Below are 19,202 nucleotides of genomic sequence, written 5' to 3' on the forward strand. Positions count from 1 at the left end.
TCTCCTAAATATGCCGATGTAAAAAGACCTACCGGAAGGCATATAGTAGCAATACTGGCAGAAATCAATGACAAAGAAAAGCTACTAAGGGCAGCAAGGCAGAAGAAAATTACCAACAAAGGAATCCCTATCAGGCTTTCAGCAGATTTCTCAGCAGAAACTTTACACGTTAGGAGAGATTGGAATGATATATCTAAATCTTTGAAGGACAACAACTTTTAGCCAAGAATACTCTATCCAGAGAAAATATCCTTCAGATATGATAGAGAAATAAAAACTTGCCCAGATAAACAAAAGCTAAAGGAGTTCATAGCCAAAAGAACCCCCTACAAGAAATCTTCAAAAAGGCCCTCATATCTGAAAAAAAAAGGAAGAAAGGGGTTACAAAGCCCAGAGTAAGGAGATCAATAGGTAGACAAAATCAGAAAATTGTAGCTATACATCAGAACAGGTTAGAAAATACTCAAGTATAACATTAAAGATAAAGCAAAGGAAAACACCAAGAACAAAGATAATCTTATCATTTTAACCACAAACTCACAACACAAGATGGAATAAGATGTGACAAAAACAACATGGGAGGAGAAGAGGAAGGGGATTGAATCAGTTTAGTTTAAGGAAATAAAAGAACATCAGAAAAGGGAGTAGCTTATTTATGAGATTTTGAAGACAAACCTCACGGTAACCACTAAACAAAAAAGAAGAAAAGAGACACAAGTAATAAATAAGAAGAAAACTAAGAAACCTGACATAAAAAAACTACATAACTCAATTGATAGACTGAAATACACGGAACAAGAAACAAAGAAAATGCAAGAAAACCAGACAACAAGTGATAAAATGGCAGCATTAAGCCCTCATATATCAATAATCAGCCTAAATGTAAATGGCTTGAATTTTCCAATAAAAAAACACAGAGGGCAAGATGGATTAATGAACAAGACGTAACAATATGCTGCCTCCAGGAAACACATCTCAGCTCCAATGACAAACATAGGCTCAGAGTGAAGGGATGGAAGATGATACTCCAATCTAATAGCAAACAAAAGAAAGAAGGTGTTGCAATACCTATAGCAGACAAAGTAGATTGCAAGATAAGAGAGGTAAAGAGAGACAAAGAGAGCAAGTATATAATGACCAAAGGGACACTCCATCAAGAAGACATAACACTTATAAATACCTATGCACCAACACAGGAACACCAAAGTACATAAAGCAACTATTAGCAAACTGAAAAGGAGATAATAATAATTACACAATAATAGTAGGGGACCTCAACACTCCACTCTCATCAATGGATAGATCATCCAGACAGAGAGTCAACAAGGAAACAGTGGAATTAAATGAAAAGCTAGACCAGTTGAACTTAATAGATATATATAGAACACTGCATCCAAAAACAGAAGGATACACATCATTCTTCTCAAGTGCACATGGAACATTCTCAAGGGTAGACCATATGTTGGGAAACAAGGCAAGTCTCAATAAATTTAAGATTGAAATAATAACAAGCATCTTTTCTGATTACAATGCTATGGAGCTAGAAATTAATTACAAGAAAAAAGCTGAGAAAGGGACACAGATGTGGAGACTAAACAACATGCTATTGAACAACCAATGCATCATTGAAGAAATTACAGGAGAAATCAAGTGAAAATGAAAACATACCATACCAACTCCTATGGGATGCAGCAAAAGCTGTATTAAGAGGGAAATTCATCGCAATACAGGCTCACCTTAACAAACAAGAAAAATCTCAAATAAGCAATCTCAAACTCCACTGAACTAGAAGAATAAGAACAAACCAAGCCCAAAGTCATCAGAAGGATCGAAATAATAAAAATCAGAGCAGAAATAAATGCAATTGAAACAAAAATGGCAGTAGAAAGGATCAATGAAACAAAGAGTGGGTTCTTTGAGAAGATAAACAAAAGTGATAAACCCCTAGCCAGACTTACAAAGAAAAAAAGAGAGAAAGTTCAGATAAAATTAAAAATGAAAGAGAAATTACAACATATACCACAGAAATACAAAAGATTATAGGAGAATACTATGAAAAGCTATATGCCAACAAAATGGACAATCTAGAAGAAATGGATAAATTCTTAGACTCTTACAACCTCCCAAAGTTGAATCAAGAAGAAACCGATAATCTGAACAGACCAATCACAAGAGATTGAAACAGTAATCAAAAACATCCCAAAAGATGAAAGCCCAGGACCAGACGGCTTCCCTCAAGAATTTTACCAAACTTTCAAAGAGGATTTAATACCTATCCTTCTCAAGCTATTCCAAAAAATTAGGGAAGATGAAATGCTTCCTAACACATTCTACAAGGTGAAAATCACTCTGATACCAAAGTCAGACGAGGACAACACAAAAAAGGAAAACTACAGGCCAATATCACTGATGAACATAGATGCAAAAATCCTCAACAAAATATTGGAAACCTGAATACAGCAATGCATCAAAAAGATCATACATCATGATCAAGTGGGATTTATATCAGGGACACAGGGATGGTTCGACATGCACAAATCAATCAATGTGATACACCGCATTAACAAAATGAGGAATAAAAACCACATGATCATCTCAATAGACACAGAGAAAGTATGTGACAAGATCCAACAGCCATTTATGATAAAAACTCTTAACAAAATGGGAATAGAAGTAAATTACCTCAACATAATAAAGGCCATATATGACAAACCCGTAGCCAACATCATACTCAACGGGCAAAAACTGAACTCCATCCCTCTGAGAACAGGAACAAGTCAAGTGTGCCCACTATCACCACTCATTCAACATAATACTGTAGGTCTTAGCCAGAGCAATTAGGCAAGAGAAAGGAAGAAAAGTAAGCCAAATAGGAAATGAAGAAGTGAAACCCTTGCTGTTTGCAGAGGACATGATCTCATATACAGAAAATCCTAAAGAATAAATTGGAAAACTTTTAGAAATAATTAACAACTACAGTAAAGTTTCAGGGTACAAAACCAACTTACAAAAATCAGTTGCTTTTCTATACTCTAATAACAAACTTATAGAAAGAGGACTCAAGAATACAATTCCATTTACAATCAAAAAAAACAATGAAATATCTAGGAGTAAATTTAACCAAGGAGGTGAAGGACTTATACAATGAAATCTGTAAGATGTTATTGAAAGAAATAGATTATGGCATAAAGAAATGGAAAGAGACTCCATGCACATGGATCAGAAGAATAAGCATAGTTAAAATGTCCATACTACCCAAAGCAATCTACAGATTCAACACAATCCCAATCAGAATCCCAATGACATTCTTCACAGAAATAGAACAAAAAAATCCTAAGACTCATATGAGGCAAACAAAGACCCCGAATTGCTAAAGTAATACTGAGAAAAAGAACAAAGCTGGAGACATCACAATCCCTGACTTCAAAATGTACTACAAAGCCATAGTAATCAAAACAGCATGGTACTGGTACAAAAACAGGCACACATCAATGGAACAAAATTGAAAGCCCAGAAATAAAACCACACATCTACGGACAGCTAATCTTTGACAAAGGTGCCAAGAACATACGATGGAGAAAAGATAGTGTCTTCAATAAATGTTGTTGGGAAATCTGAACAACCACTTGCAAAAGAATGAAAGTAGGCCATTATCTCACACCATACACAAAAATAAACTCAAAATGGATCAAAGACTTGAAGATAATTCCTGAAACCATAAAACTTCTGGAAGAAAATATAGGTAGTACACTCTTTGACATCGAACTTAAAAGGATCTTTTTGAATACCATGTCTTTGCAGACCAAGGAAACAAAAGAAAAAATAAACAAGTGGGACTTCATCAAACTAAAGAGCTTCCACAAGGCAAAAGAAACTAGGATCAAAATAAAAAGACAACACACCAATTGGGAGAAATTATTTGCAAATCATATATCTGACAAGGGATTAATCTCTGTAATATATAAAGAACTCACACAACTGAACAACAGAAAAACAAACAGTTTGATCAAAAATTGGGCAGAGGATACGAATGGACACTTTTCCAAAGAAGATATACAGATGGCTAATAAGCACATGAAAAGATGTTCAACATCACTAATAATCAGGGAAATGAAAACAAAACTACACTAATGTACCACCTTACACCTGTTAAAATGGCTATAATCACTAAGACTAAAAATAACAAATGTTGGAGCGATTATGGAGAAAAGAGACCCCTCACCCAATGCTGGTGGGAATGCAAACTGGTGCAGCCTCTATAGAAAATAGTATGGAGATTCCTCAAAAAACTAAAAATAGAAATACCATGTGACCCAGCTATCCCACTACTGGGTATGTATCCAAACAACTTGAAATCAACAATCCAAAGTGACCTATGTACCCCTATGTTCATTGCAGCACTATTCACAATAGCTGAGACATGGAAGCAACCCAAGTGCCCATCAACTGATTATTGGATAAAGAAGAGGTGGTATACATATATATATATATATATATATATATATATATATATATATATATATATATACAATGGAATACTACTCAGCCATAAAAAAGATAAAATCATTTCATTTGAAACAACATGGAAGAACCTGGAGGGTATTATGTTAGGTGAAATAAGCCAAACTGAGAAAGACAAACACCATATGACTTCACTCATATGTGGAACATAAACAAACACAAGGACAAAGAGAACAGTTCAGTGGTTACCAGGAGAGGGAGGGTGGGAGGTGAGTACAGGGGGTAAAGGGGAGCACTCATATGGTGACGAGCAAGAAATAATGTACAACTGAAACTTCACAATGATGTAAACTATTACGAACTCAATAAAAGAAAACCTGGCAAAACTAATATATGGTGCTAGAGGATACAGTAGTTGTTATCTTTGGAGAGGCCACTAAGTACCTACTGAGAGTGAGCACAAGGAAGGTCTGGATTGCTGGCAATATTTTATTCCTTGATCTGTCTGTGTGCTGTCATATGATGGGTCTACTCCATAATAATTCTTATTTATACACTTATCTACAAATAGATTATACTTCAATTTCAAAAACAAATGATTGATGTGGTCCCACTTGTCCATTTTTGCTTTTGTTGTCTGTGCTTTTGGTATCAGGGAACCTATGGAATGGGAGAAAATATTTGCAAACCATATATCTGATAAAGGGTCAATTTGCAAAATATATAAGTAATTCTTATAACTCAATAGCAAAAATAAGTAACCTGATTAAAAAATGGGCAAAGGAGGGCTGGCCCCGTGGCCGAGTGGTTAAGTTCGCGCGCTCCGCTGCAGGCGGCCCAGTGTTTCGTCAGTTCGAATCCTGGGCGCGGACATGGCACTGCTCATCAGACCACGCTGAGGCAGCGTCCCACATGCCACAACTAGAAGAACCCACAACGAAGAATACACAACTATGTACCGGGGGGCTTTGGGGAGAAAAAGGAAAAAATAAAATCTTTAAAAAAAAAAAATGGGCAAAGGACCTGAATAAACAACTCTCCAAAGAAGACATACAAATGGCCAACAGGTATATGAAAAGGTGCTCAATATCACTAATCATCATGGGAATGCAAATCAAAACCACAATGAGATAATGATCTTACACCCGCTAGGATGGCCATTATCAAAAGAAAGAAAGGAAGGAAGGAAGAAAAACAAGTATTGACAAGAATATGGAAAAATCGGAAGCCTTGTACACTGTTGGTGGGGACGCAAAATGGTGCTACCACTATGGAAAACAGTATGGGAGTGCTTCAAAAATTTAAAAATAGAACTACCATATGCTCCACAAATCCTGCTCCTGGGTATTTCAATTCAAAAGAATTGAAATCAGGATCTCAAAGAAATATCTACACTTTCATGTTCATTGAGACATTATTCATAATGGCCAAGACATGAAAACAGCCGAAGTGTCCACTGACAGACAAGTGGATTAAGAAAATGTAGTGTAGACATGCATTGGAATATCATTCAGCCTTAAAAAAGAAGGAAATCCTACATTTGCAACAACACAGACGGACCTGGAAGACATTATGCCAAGTGAAATGTCAGTCACAGACGGACAAATATTATATGATTCCACTCATACAAGGTATTTAAATACTCTAACTCATAGAAGTAGAGAATAGAATGGTTTTGCTTGGAGATAGAGGGAGGGAGAAATGTGGAGTTGTTGTTCTATGGGTATAAAGTTACAGTTATACAAGATAAATGAGTTCTAGAGATCTGCTGTACAATATAGTGCCTATAGTTAGCAATACAGTGTTGTATACTTAAAAACTTAAAAGGACAGATCTTACCTTAAGTGCTCTTATCACAAAAATAAGAAAAGTAAGAGGACATAAATCTTTTTGAGGTGATGGATATGTTTATTTGTTTGATTGTATTGATGGTATCATGTGTGCATACGTATGTCCAAACTCATGAAAATATATAAATTAAATATGTGCAATTTTGTGTATATTAAGTATACCTCAATGAAGCTGAAAAGAACTTAAATTAAGAAGTAGGTCATAAGAAGGAGAGGGTAGTGTGAAAGAATAAGGGTTGCCATAACAAGTTCCTGAATCTGGGTGTTAACTCCAGGGAAGTTTTCCTAGAAACGAGCACGCCCACCACCTATGAAAAACTGAGTGTTTATAGGTAAGGAGCACAATGAGGGATACTTTTGGAGTTCCCAGGACATAGGAGTTATTATTCACAGACTTTCTAGTCATCAACTAAGCAAGAACTATCTACTGATCATCTACAACTAGAGATTTAGGTTACCTGATCCTCCCAGTGGCATCTGGTAAAGATTTAACTTCATCAAACATCCAGTGACTACCCAGCAGGAATCTCATCAATCCATGAACCAAGACTTATTTGCTCCCAGTATGATTTGCTCCATGTGAACATTCCCTCCATAAATTGTCCAAGAACACCCACAAACTCAAGGAAAAGAGAGAAGGAGCTATAGAAGACCTCCAAACACATATACTTGGGATGGGTGTGGACCCTCTAAGTTGGTAGATTGGTGAATGAGATTATAATTACTCACTGTTTAAGAATTCCTTAATATGGTCTGACAAATCATTTATTCTGACAGCGATCCTTCTAGACTCTTCTCTAAATGATTTGGAGTCACGTGATCATTTTTGCTACTCCCCTATCACATAGCCCATGTCTCATTCATAGAAGAAGGATATCTTTACGGTATACAGACTTCTAAAATGGCCCAAAATGATTTTGCTTCCTTGCATTCACACCTTTGTCTAATTCCCTCCCTTTGAATGTGAGCTGGACCTGGTGACTCACTTTCAATGAACAGAATATGACAGTATGTTATTTCTGTGTTAAGTTACCTCCATCTTTCTAATATTCTCTGTCTCGCTGACACACTCTTGTCCTCTTACTTGCTTTGGTGAAGCAAGCTGTGAGATGCTCTATGAAGAGGTATATAGGTCAAGTAACCTAGGGAGGCCTCTAGCCGATAACCAATGAGGAACTGAGGCACTTGGTCCAACAATCCACAAGGCACTGAATCTTGCCAACAACCACTTAAGTGAACTTGGAAGCAGACCTTTCTTCAGCAAAGACTTAAGATATGACCACAGCCCTGGCCTATACCTTGACTGTAGCCTTGTCAGAGACCCCCAAAGCAGAGGAGTCAGCTAAGTCGTGCTCAAAGTCCTGACTCACAGAAACTGTGAAATAATAAATGTGTGTGTTTTAAAGCCACTAAGTTTTGAGGTAATTTGTTACACAACAATAGCTAATAGAGCCTTTCTTTCCTTTCTCAGAGACTGAAAAAAAATCATTCAAGCAAAGCAGTCTAAACTCAGTTACCTGGGCTTCTCCCTTGGAATATCTATCATCTAAGATGAATTTAGAGCTGCTTACATTCGCCAATCTACTTTGATCTGAAGGAGTTGTGGATATTTATTATTTTGGTTTGTCCAGCTTCTATTCTTCTTTCAATAAAAGCATTTTATATTTTCTCTAGGGAACCACGTCACATCTATCAGATGCTGTCAGTCAATGATTTTGAAATTGTCAATTAAAAAGGTCTACCATCCCTAGCTAATGGGTAAACATGCAATCCAAGATGGGCCAATCAGTCACTCTTTCCATAGGATTTTAATTTTGACCAGTGTAACGGACATTGTCAGTTTTTTTGTTTGGTGCTTTGGTTCCTTTCTTTTTCTTTTCTTTTTTGGTTCACCAGGACCCAAACCTCTTCCACCGGGTGGAATCCTGAGTTTTGTGAATTTTTGTAGGAGGCATACCCCTCTTTCCACCTGAGAATAGAAAAGATAAGGAACCTGCTCTCTCCACACTTTGACATGGGCATTTATTTAGTCTAGGCCAAGTGGGAAGCTTCCATATGGAACTTTGAATCTTGAGGGAAAAACTGAAAGATGCATACTTATCCTGTGGAGCAATGTTAGCTGTGCTGCCTGCATCCTAGCCTACACTGTTGCCTGCTCATATTTCTGGTCTTAAGTCTCCAGCCTTTCTCTTAAGTTGGTTAATGGCCTAATATCTTTAAAAAATTATCTTATATTTAAGTTAGCTAAAATCATTAACAATTTCTGCTTACAACTAAAACTCACAATGGACATAAGCAGATCGCACAAGAATCAAAAAGTGTTGGAACACATGCTTTCAGACAGTGGGGCCCAGAATTGATCATTGATTAGTTCCTCCTATCTAGGTTCTTGCTGCTATCTTGGTTCCTGTCTTTTCAAAGATCAGATTATTTAGCTTTTCTTTTGGACCTATTATTCATCTCTAATAAGTTCCATTTTTGCTTATGTTACCCAGAGCTGGGTTTTGTTGCTTGTAATCAAAGAACGCTGACCAATACGGAAATTGGTATCAGGATTGAAGAGTAGTTCAGAGGAAGGGGTGTAGATATTTTAAATACTCTCTTAGTGTTCCAGACTCTCCCAGATAGCCCCATTCAAATATCAGGCTATCACTCTTTCCTTCTCAAAGCTCTAAATTTTTACATAAATGATCCAAAAAGGTGAGGTATAAATTCAACGAATAATTTAAAAACCTAAAGAATCAATTTCTGTGTTTGCTTTTAAATAATCTCAGCTTTTTTGGCCAACAGGAAATAAAGGGGTTTTTTTTTTCAGTATGGACATGAAAACTCACTGAGGTTTATTAATATGCCTTGGGGTAAATTTAGGAAGTTGCACATATTTTTCCTCTCCTGTTAAATTAGTCAGTGCCATCAGAAGTAGCCATCGGTGGTAGACTCTTTTCTGGCCATGAATTCTCATTCCTCTACGTACATCCTTTTGCAATGTGACTTGTCTATTCTTATCAAGAGACAGAGTCTATTCCTTCATCTCTTGAATCTAATCTGGCCTCATGACTTGTTTGATGAATAGACTGTGAGGATATGATGAGGCCTTGTGGCTTCCATTCTCACCTTCTTCGATCCCTGAGACCTCCATGTGAATGCTTGGGCTAGCATCTTTAAGAATGAGAGAATGTGTGGAAAGATATGCTAGCACCAACCTCCAGACAAGAGAGTGAAGCCATTTTAGATCATTCAGTTCCAGCCAAGCTGCCAAACAACTGCCAACCACATTGGTGACTCCGGGAGAGACCAGTAGAAAAACTGCCAGCTGAACTCAGACCAAATTGTGGATGCAAAGAATCATGAGCAAATAAAATGGTTGCTGTTTTAAGCCACTAAGTTTTAGGTTTAGTATGTCAAACAGTAAATTGCTAATTGATACACAATCCTACCTAATCATCTAAGAATTCTTCATCCCATTAAATTATTTATTCTATGACCACAGCTATCTTGTCACCCAGTGCTCCCGGAGACAGAAAGTTAAGTCTGTATTCTGAGCAGCCATACAACCAGATAAAAATTGTGAGTTCTATTATTACAGAAAAAGGGGAGAATGGATATTGGAGTCTCTTCAACTGCCTTTTGCCCTTTTTACTTTATAGACTCTAGACAATTTCACACTTCTCATGACTTTAATTACTAACTATATGGAGTTGACTCCCAAACCTATACCTATCTTCAAGCTTCAGACTTGTATAATCATTCATTCATATATTCATTACATAAATATATGTATATTTATATATATTCCTGTTAAGTAACTTAGATTTCATTGTAATACCAATGGAAGGCATTTGAAGTGTTTCAGGAGATGAATAGATATGATCAGATAATCACTTTGTTTACACTGCGGCCAAAGAAAAATAAGCAGAAGCAGTGCATCTTTTACTTCTGAGAAGTGTCCTCAATGTGAGGGGGTATACTCTTTTTGTTCCCCTGTTCTCCTTCCTGCTGATTGGAATGTAGATATAATGACTGGACCTTCAGAATCCATTTTGAACCAGGAAGTGGAAGTTCATGTTGAAGATGCTGGAACAACAGGATAGAAGAGGCCTGGGTTCCAGTAAATTATGCAGCCACTATATTAGCCTAGGCTAGCAACATTTACATGAAAAAGAAAGAAATAATACATCATCACTGATATATAGGATTTTCTGTTACTTATACCTGAACCTGATCAAGACAGTGAATGGGAAAAGGAGAAGCCCCCAAAGGAGAGTGCAACAGCAACCAGTTTGAGTTCATAAGAAAAGATTTAAAATAGCCACTGTATTAGTGAAGGCTTTCCAGGGAAACAGAACCAAAAGGAAATATACAGGTATATAGAAAGATATTTATTATGAGGGATCACCTCACACAATTACGTAGGCTAAAAAGTACCATGAACTGCCATCTGCAAGCTGGAGGTCCAGGAAAACTGGTGGTGGTATATTTCCGGTCCAAACTTGAACGGCTGAGTACCAAGGGAGCCAATGATGTAAATCATAGTCTGAGTCCCAAGGCCCAAGAACCAGGAGCACTGATGTCTGAGGGCAGGAGAAGATGGATGTCCCAACTCAAGCAGAGAACAAATTTGCCCTTTCCCTATGTTTTGGTTCTGTTCAAGCCCTCAGTGGATTGGATGATCTTCTTTACTCTTTACTTCTTTACTTTTCTTTACTAGCGAATCAAATGCTAATGTCTTCCAGAAACACTCTCATAGACATACTCAGAAATAATGTTTTACCAGCTATCTGGGCATTCTCTAGCCCAGTCAAGTTGATACATAAAATTAACCATCACAGCTACCATGGAAAAGAGGAGGATGAGCTGACTAAGGTCATCTAGATTGATCCAGCATGGGAGTTTTTGGGGGGTAAAATGAAACTATTCTAGTGAGGTTAGATAGTTGAGTTTATGGATAACAAAGTGGTTGAAGAAATGTTGTAGGGGAGGAAGATATTTCCTCTACCCACTCTGGGTCCTTCTGGCCAGAAAGCGAATTACATTCACATGAGACAGGATGAAAGGAGAAAATTAAACAAAGCTTTATAACATGTATACATGGGAGAGGCTCAGGCAAACTGAGCAACTCGGCCAACTGGCCAAGGTTACCTGTTTAAGTATCTCCAGCTACAGACAAGAGGGATGTTTAGGTAGTGGTCTGGGTCTTCAAAGGGGAGGAAGGCAACCCATATGGAAATGGAAAAGCAAATGTTTGGTAAATAGAACTTTGATAAGAGTGAGCTTAGCAACGATCCTCCCAGTCTACAGGAACCCAAAGTTATCTATGGTGATGACCTGTCCTGAGAACAGGCCTTTATTTTAAATTTATTTTAGGCAGTTAGTGGGGAAAGGACAAATGTTGTTGCTTAGCCTGAGCCTTTATTGTCTTCAGCTGAAAATAGTCTGCATACCAGAGTGGTGCATCTTGGGGCGGCCTGCCCTCAACCCCATCAGTTCCCTCCTCTGAAACTTCCCTGGAAGTTTCACATATAAAAAGCTCAGCTGGTGGCCAGTTTGATTCACATAAAAGCAACAGTTTTCACTGATGATTACACAGGTTCCTCCTTGCTGGGCAGTCAGTGTATCCAGAGCACATCGATCTTGTAGTACCACAGAGGTTAGGCTGTTAATCTCTGACTGGAGTATTCAAAATTTGTGTGGTCATGTTGAACTCTTGTTCCATTACCATGGAGAGATTTGAGATCACCTTTTCCAACTCGTAGTCTCCAAAGCTGGGGAATAAGACTCTCAATGCTGAAAAGAACTTTGGAGTTGTGATACACAAGCAGATTCTCCATGATTTCCCAACTGGCACATTTATGTGGCACAATCTTATGAGCAAAGGAACCCAGGTTTGTAATTTGTCCCACCCTTGAAACTTTTAAGTTTCACAGTCCTTTGAAACTTTAAGAACTTTTATAGTCCAGAAGCTGAGTGGTAGATTATTTCATCTCACTGAACACATTTCTTAGTCCTGATAACAGTTAAATTGACTTTGGAAGGCAGTGATGCAGGTGGGCTCCCAAAGTTGGGCCTATATTGTGGAAGCAAGCAATCAGGTATTTAATAATTATTTCTATGGAAGTAAAACGAAAAACAAGGCTAATGGTTGGAGCAAATTATAAACCAGTTCCTGAGCCCAGGGGACAGCCAGTCAAGAAGATTTCTAGATGTCAGAGTCAAAGCATCTTTTGCAGCTTGAAATGTCTCTGATGATGTCATTGGGCATTGAGGTATCTTTCTGAGTGGCTTACAGCTTACACAGCAACAGACAAGAATCTCTCAAGTTTATATTAAGTTGTTCAGCTTTAGTTTGCAAGGCTTCAGGAAAAAGGGTAGGTTCAATTCTCAATGATTCCAAATGAAAATGAGGGAAAAAATTGAAAACACTAGTTTAGGGATTTGTAGCCAGATATTTCAGGAGACTAGAAGAATTCAGGATCCAGTCCAGTTTACAGGTAGAAAAAAAACCTCGAAGACAGTTAACAGAACTAGAGGATCTTATATCCACAAATGTGTATTATAGTTTTTTACTGAAACATAATGTTTCTCTCTAAAATCACCCTCATTTTTACTAAAGATAGCGAAATTAAGACTAACTGGTTTGCAAAATAAGTGTGGTTTCAATAAACTTGGCCCAATTATTTACATAAGTGCAGCAAGAATAGCAATTGATCATATAGGCTCTTTTAAATCCGCTTTGCTGGAACTTTTTATAAGGAATCTCAGATTGAACATTAAAGGCCCCTTGAGGCCAGGAAAGCCAAGCCAAGGATTTGCACCATCGGGCCTTGCCTGCAATAGCTTCGATTTTGGTGATTTCCTCTCTTCTCTTGAGGTTCCCCCAAATATTTTAAGGTTCCAGGCACCTGCCAGATAAGTGACCTTCCTTACTTACCTGGGGTGCTGCAATCCTTGTAAACAAGGTACCAGGCCAATATTTCCAAGCAGCTTTATTCTGTAAAGTCCAATCCTTATTTCTCAAAAGCTGTTTGGTCATATCTGAGTTTATGTCTGTTTCTCTCAAATATGACATTCCAGTCAAAGCTTTGGAAAGATAAGCAGTATTTCCAATTGTGTCCTGTCACAAGGAGAACAGATTCTTACTGAACTTATGCAAATAACTATATTGCCATGAAAATAACAATACTCACTGACTCACTAAGTTTCCAAGTTCTGGAGGATCAGGTAGGGAGAAAAAAATGTTTCAGTTCTGCTGACGAAGGTAGAATTTCATCAAGTTGCTGTAAGTCATAGTTAGCATAAGAAAAGAGAAAAGATTTCCTTAAGTCTGAGAAAACAAAATATCAAAAAATCAACATTATTTCAAACGAAAAAGTCATTAAAAAGTTATAATTATCCTCATCAGTTTATATAGTCCCATATAATTGATCCTTGATTTTAATATTCTGTTAGTAGATTTGACGTCATCAGTTTCTCCATTACATTTCTGTAATTTCTTGCCCAGTTCAGTTTTATGATCTGAAAGTTTATCAGAAACCTGTATTCCAGAGTGTCAGAGTCCTTTTCCATGAATTTCTCTGAAGTTGAGACATACCTGCAAAAGCAAAAAGCATCAGAGTAAAACAATAACTGTCTGTAAATGACAAAAGACTTAAAAATGACAATTGACAAAGAAACGTGGTTATTTCTGTGATACACAACACCTTAAAATTATAATTAGAATTGTGGCTGACAACCAGGACTGATCAGAATTTTAGGAATGTTATATAATTTCAAAACATTTATATCAATAACATTTACCCACATGATACCACGGTTCCCTTTGAAACAATGTTTAGTTATCCATTTAACTACAGTGACAATTATAGATTTTTAGGCAAATCCAGAAGATTAAATAGCTGTAAAACCTTAGCACCTGTGATTAAAGACTTGATAAACAATACAGGAAATTTATTTTGATAAAACATAAAGTTCCTACCCTTCTGCTAGACTACTTAAAGAAAAATTTTTCATAATCTCTTTACCAAGAGCAGACTAGAAGTTCAGGAAAATTATCCTTTGAGAGAAAACCCAAATTTTAATTTCTGCACCAGCTTATTTTTAACACTAAAACTCTTTTGCTTTACTATTAGTCAACTTGACCAGTATAAAACTCCTTTCAGAATTTCTCCTTCACAAACTTCTACAACTTTCTTTTTACCTTCAGAATTTGCCCCATGCTTTCTTTCTTCCTTTCTAGTACTTTAGGACAAATTTATCTTTCTTAACCCAACAAACAAAAATATTTCCATTCTTTATACCTTCTTTACCAAAAACATACATTTTAGTTTCCTTGAATTCAGAGTTGTTTTCCTTATTTATTTCCAGTAGCTTTAATTACATATATTAATTAGAACTTTTAACTCAACAGACCCTAGTAAACACTAAAAAGGTAAGCAATTATAAGTTATCTTTTATAAAAGCATTCTAAACACTTAATAATTTCTAGAAACTCACCACTTTACAGTAATGGACCCAACACTTTTAGCCTCTCTGCAATGAGAAGCCAAAAGTAGATAAACTTACACCTAATAATTAATGTCCAATATCTTCTTTGGAAATAATCTAGGTTCTCAATGAATTTTATCATTTAAATTAATCTAGCAAAACTTCAAAGTTTCAAGTTCCCAAAAAGATTTTGGAAGTTATTTTAAATACACATGTCATAAACTATAATTATTGCTAAAAGTTTATCTATAAACTCTTATTTCATTTATATCTAAATCATTTGTTCCCAATAATGATCTTTAGAGTACCCACAAAAACTTTATGAGACATTAGGCAAAATTAGCTATCTTTCTAAGTTATTATGCTGACAAATTTGTAACAGGGATAACAGGAGCTTTTTTTTTTCCTAACTAGTAAACCCAGGCTGCATGTCTGCATCATACCCAATGCTGACTCTGGAGGATATGTCTATGTTAATCAAATGAACACAATTAAACTTTCATTAACCAAAGATTAATGTATATCATCTTAACTTAAAACACATTGGATTAATTTCTATTACATTTAGAGTTTATGTAAGCGCTCACTTTAAGCCAATTAAACAGACTTCTTCACTTTGGCCATACCATCCAGAGGTAAAATATCACACATCTATAACATACATATAGACACACATACCCAGAGTCTCCACAGCTATTGTTTTAAAAATTACTGCCATGAATTAGGTACAGTAATACAAAGCTCACTAGTTATGAATCCAAATTTTGTTTTGAGCCTTTTACTAATATTTGTGGAGAAGAATTCCAAGATGCTAGATCTTTTTGGCATGGGCATGCTTATGGTTTTTTTTTTTTTTTTTGACCTTTCCCTATGTCTTTTTTAAGTCTTAGGAATTAGTGATGGGCTAGATAGTCCCCAGAGGATTTGTAAGCTCTTTGAGATAAGGGAAATGGGTGGAACCTGAACCGCCTTTAGAACTGCTTTTCCAGCCTTACAAGGATTTTTTAAGGACAGTTGCTCTTGACTTCCCAGAAATTGGGTTGTAACTCAAATGGCAGTATAGGTTGATCTACCTGTCCAACCACCTGTCCAACTACATCAAAAAGGCACAGAGAAACCCCTCAAGTTTTCTCCGAGATGGAGTTTCTCCAATTTGGAGTGTTTCCAATTAAAATGCACCCAAGGAGTGAGTCTCTAGGGATGCTTAGGGTGTTCCCCATGGCAGTAAAGCCAGTGTCCGACTGAAAGCGGGCCCAGAGAAGGATGCAAAGCCCCACTGTGGGCATGGATATAGTTATAAGATGTAGTCAAGTTCCACTCAGCCCAGGTACTTAGTCCCTGAGCCAGCACGAGGTAAGTCAGGGAAGCAGGAGGCAAAGGCCTGGAGCTGGCTGGGGGCTGGGGCTCCCAGTGCCTGGGTTGAGAGTTAAGTCTCTGGCAAAAGTGTTTCAAGTTTTCAATTTTACAGAAGGTCCAGGTTCTGCTCAGGTCCAGCCTGAACTTAACCTCAACTTGGTGACAACAGAGGAGGTGACAAACGAAACACACAAAGAAAGGAAAAGAAGAGACCAGGCCTTGCCCTCATGGCCTCTTCCTGAGGGTTATTAAGATAAGAGTCACACAGCAGTTCCCGTGCCAAGGCACACAATAGCAGCAGGACAGTTCACAGAATAAATCACAGGTCTCCTATCCTCATAACCAACTCCTTAGGTGCCTAAAATAATGAGTCAACCTCCAAGAGAGGGCACCCCACTTGGGGTTGCTGGGGTGATCAGGCCCGGAAACCAGAGTTGAGGCTGCCAGGGGTGGAGCCTTTGACACTTTAAAGATTTCTTTGTTTCCCAGTTGCAAAGCTCAAAAGGGGCCCAAAAATGACAACAGTAACTTTAAGAGAGAGGAAAGAAAATGGTCCACTACCTTGAAATGCCCACTGAACCTAGGGCAGCATCCTATCTGTTGTTCTGCCTGTGGGTTTCCTATAGCAAGGGATGATGGGGGGGCGTCCCCTTGCACTGCATCCCCTGTATATCTTCCCTATTATGCCTCACAGTAATAGGTGTCTGGTGAATTGTCCCAGAGATAAAAGAATAGAGAAAATCAGTGTAGAATTTTCCACCAGTCTGGGGGACATTCTACCCAATTGTGTCCTGGAGCCGTTCTCCTAAGTAGGGGTTCCCAAACTCAACCAAAGTTTCGAGTTTGGTACTTTCCTTGAACTCGAGTCCTGGTTGGGACTTTCCTGCAGTTTGGAGTGTGATCAGGAGCCATAGGGAGGGATCCCAATCCAGCCTTAGGAAAAGAAACCTGCCTCGGGAGTCTTGGAGATTGGTGACCATCCTAATGACTTAAGTGGTCGACCTGCGCCCATGTAAAGTTTATATATGAGAGATAGAATTAGGAAGGAATGGATTAATTCATTATTCATCACCCTCAGGCTTAAGGTACTGGTTCTCTTTGAGCTGAATGCCATGGTTTGCCCCATAGAGTAGCCAAGGGCAGCAAATGTGGATTCATACAGCAGTCCGAGAAGGTTCCTGATGAAGAAATGAATTTAGATCCATCCTTGACAAAGGGAAAGGCACAAGGAAGAAAAGTGCACTTACTAGAACTTCAGCTCACAAGCCAATGAAATGAGATGCCGGTACAGGCCACCAGAAGAAATGATGCAGGCTCAGCGAGCCAAGAAGTTGAAAGAAAGATTTCTTGGACTCTCAAGGTCTGGTAGTAGTGCTCCTTTATCCAGAGAATAGTGTGGGGACAGGGCCCACGGGCAGTGAAGAGCTGCAGCATGGGGACAGGACCTGTGGGCAGGACTTTATTAATAGATCTTAGTCTTATAATATTGGATAGGGAAGTATTTCCGGCCAGACATTTTAAAACATACTCAGGCAAAGTTGATATAACCTCTTTACAAAGAAAATCAACTTAAGTATTCCAACCTTTGTAATCTTATCAACACTTAGACTTTTACATTTCATCAATTCAATTGTAACTTGAGTCAGAGGCTTAAAGCTAGTCATTATTTCTTTTGCATGTGTGTTTCCTTTTTAATTTGGCTTTTTCATAGGTACCAATAAAAATTATGATGAGAACTCTCACAAATTTTTCCCCAAGTTTAGAAGTTTTCACAATTTAAATGATCCATTGTTTGGCCACATTGATGAGTAGGATCTTAACAGCGACTCAACCAATAAGCTTAACCATGGATCCAGAAAGTTCATTCCCACAAATAGTCTAAGACAGTAAAGCCCTTCATTGTACAGCAAGCAATGAAGGTTGAGATGACAAAGGTCCCTTATGAAAGCAATTGGGACCCTTTATGACAAACTCTCCTGAGAGCTGACACAGCCGGACAAAGAGAGTGTGTCCCGGAACCCCAGTCTACTCAACTGGCCACGAAGATGCATGTCCGTACATGCATCCTCCGATGGTAGAGACCAAAAAGGTCACAAAGCCAAGCTCTCAAGACATAGAACAAGAGAAAATAACACACCTCATCTAATATGCACATTAACAGCTTTAGCTAAGCCTTGGGTCTCTTGGAGCCAGAATAATACCCAGGAGGGAGGTGCCACAGGGTTGGGGATCATGTGTGCTTTACAGAGTACCTTGTCATTACATGGACATTTTCTTGAAGTTGGCGGGGGACCTGTGTCATCTACCCCATTCTGTGACCAACTCATCCTTTCACAGGAGACTTCTTCAGGTGGTGAGCACCCAAGCAGCTCTTAACTGCTTGACTCACACCCACCAAATTTCTGGCATTTTTGGCTTCCAAGATGCCCTTAGCAACAGCTTTCACCTGTGCACATATTCCCAGTCAACAGGCTTATAGAGATGCCCGTGTCTTATGACAAACAACAGAAAAAGACAGAGACAAGGAAAGTACTATGTCTGGGAGGAAAAGGATCTACAACCAATAAGTACTCAACCAAATCCTAGAGTCGCTGAATCCAAGAAGCTAGCCTCACCAAAATTTTCTCCTGCTAATCTAAATTTAGAAAAGCAAAAAATCCCTCACCACTCTTGCTTCCATTGGACCCTACAGGCAGAGATCTGGGAGACTGACACGGTAAGAACTCTTACCTCCTGCTGGCTCTCGTCAGGGGCCCAGGATCTCTCGGCTGCAGCAGTCCAGGAGCAAGCAGTGTCCAGTCAGTGAAATTTTATCCCATCCTCGTCACCAAACTGTAGGGGAGGAAGACATTTCCTCTACCCATTCTGGGTCCTTCTGGCTGGAAAGTGAATTAAATTCACATGAAACATAACAGAAGAAAATTACACAAAGCTTTATAACATGTATACGTAGGAGAGGCTCAGGCAAACTGAGCAACTCAGCCAATTGGCCAAGGTTACCTGTTCAAGTATCTCCAGCTACAGACAAGGAGGACGTTTAGGGTAGTGGTTTGG

The sequence above is a fragment of the Equus asinus genome, chromosome X (assembly GCF_041296235.1).
Source record: "Equus asinus isolate D_3611 breed Donkey chromosome X, EquAss-T2T_v2, whole genome shotgun sequence".
NCBI lineage: Eukaryota > Metazoa > Chordata > Mammalia > Perissodactyla > Equidae > Equus > Equus asinus.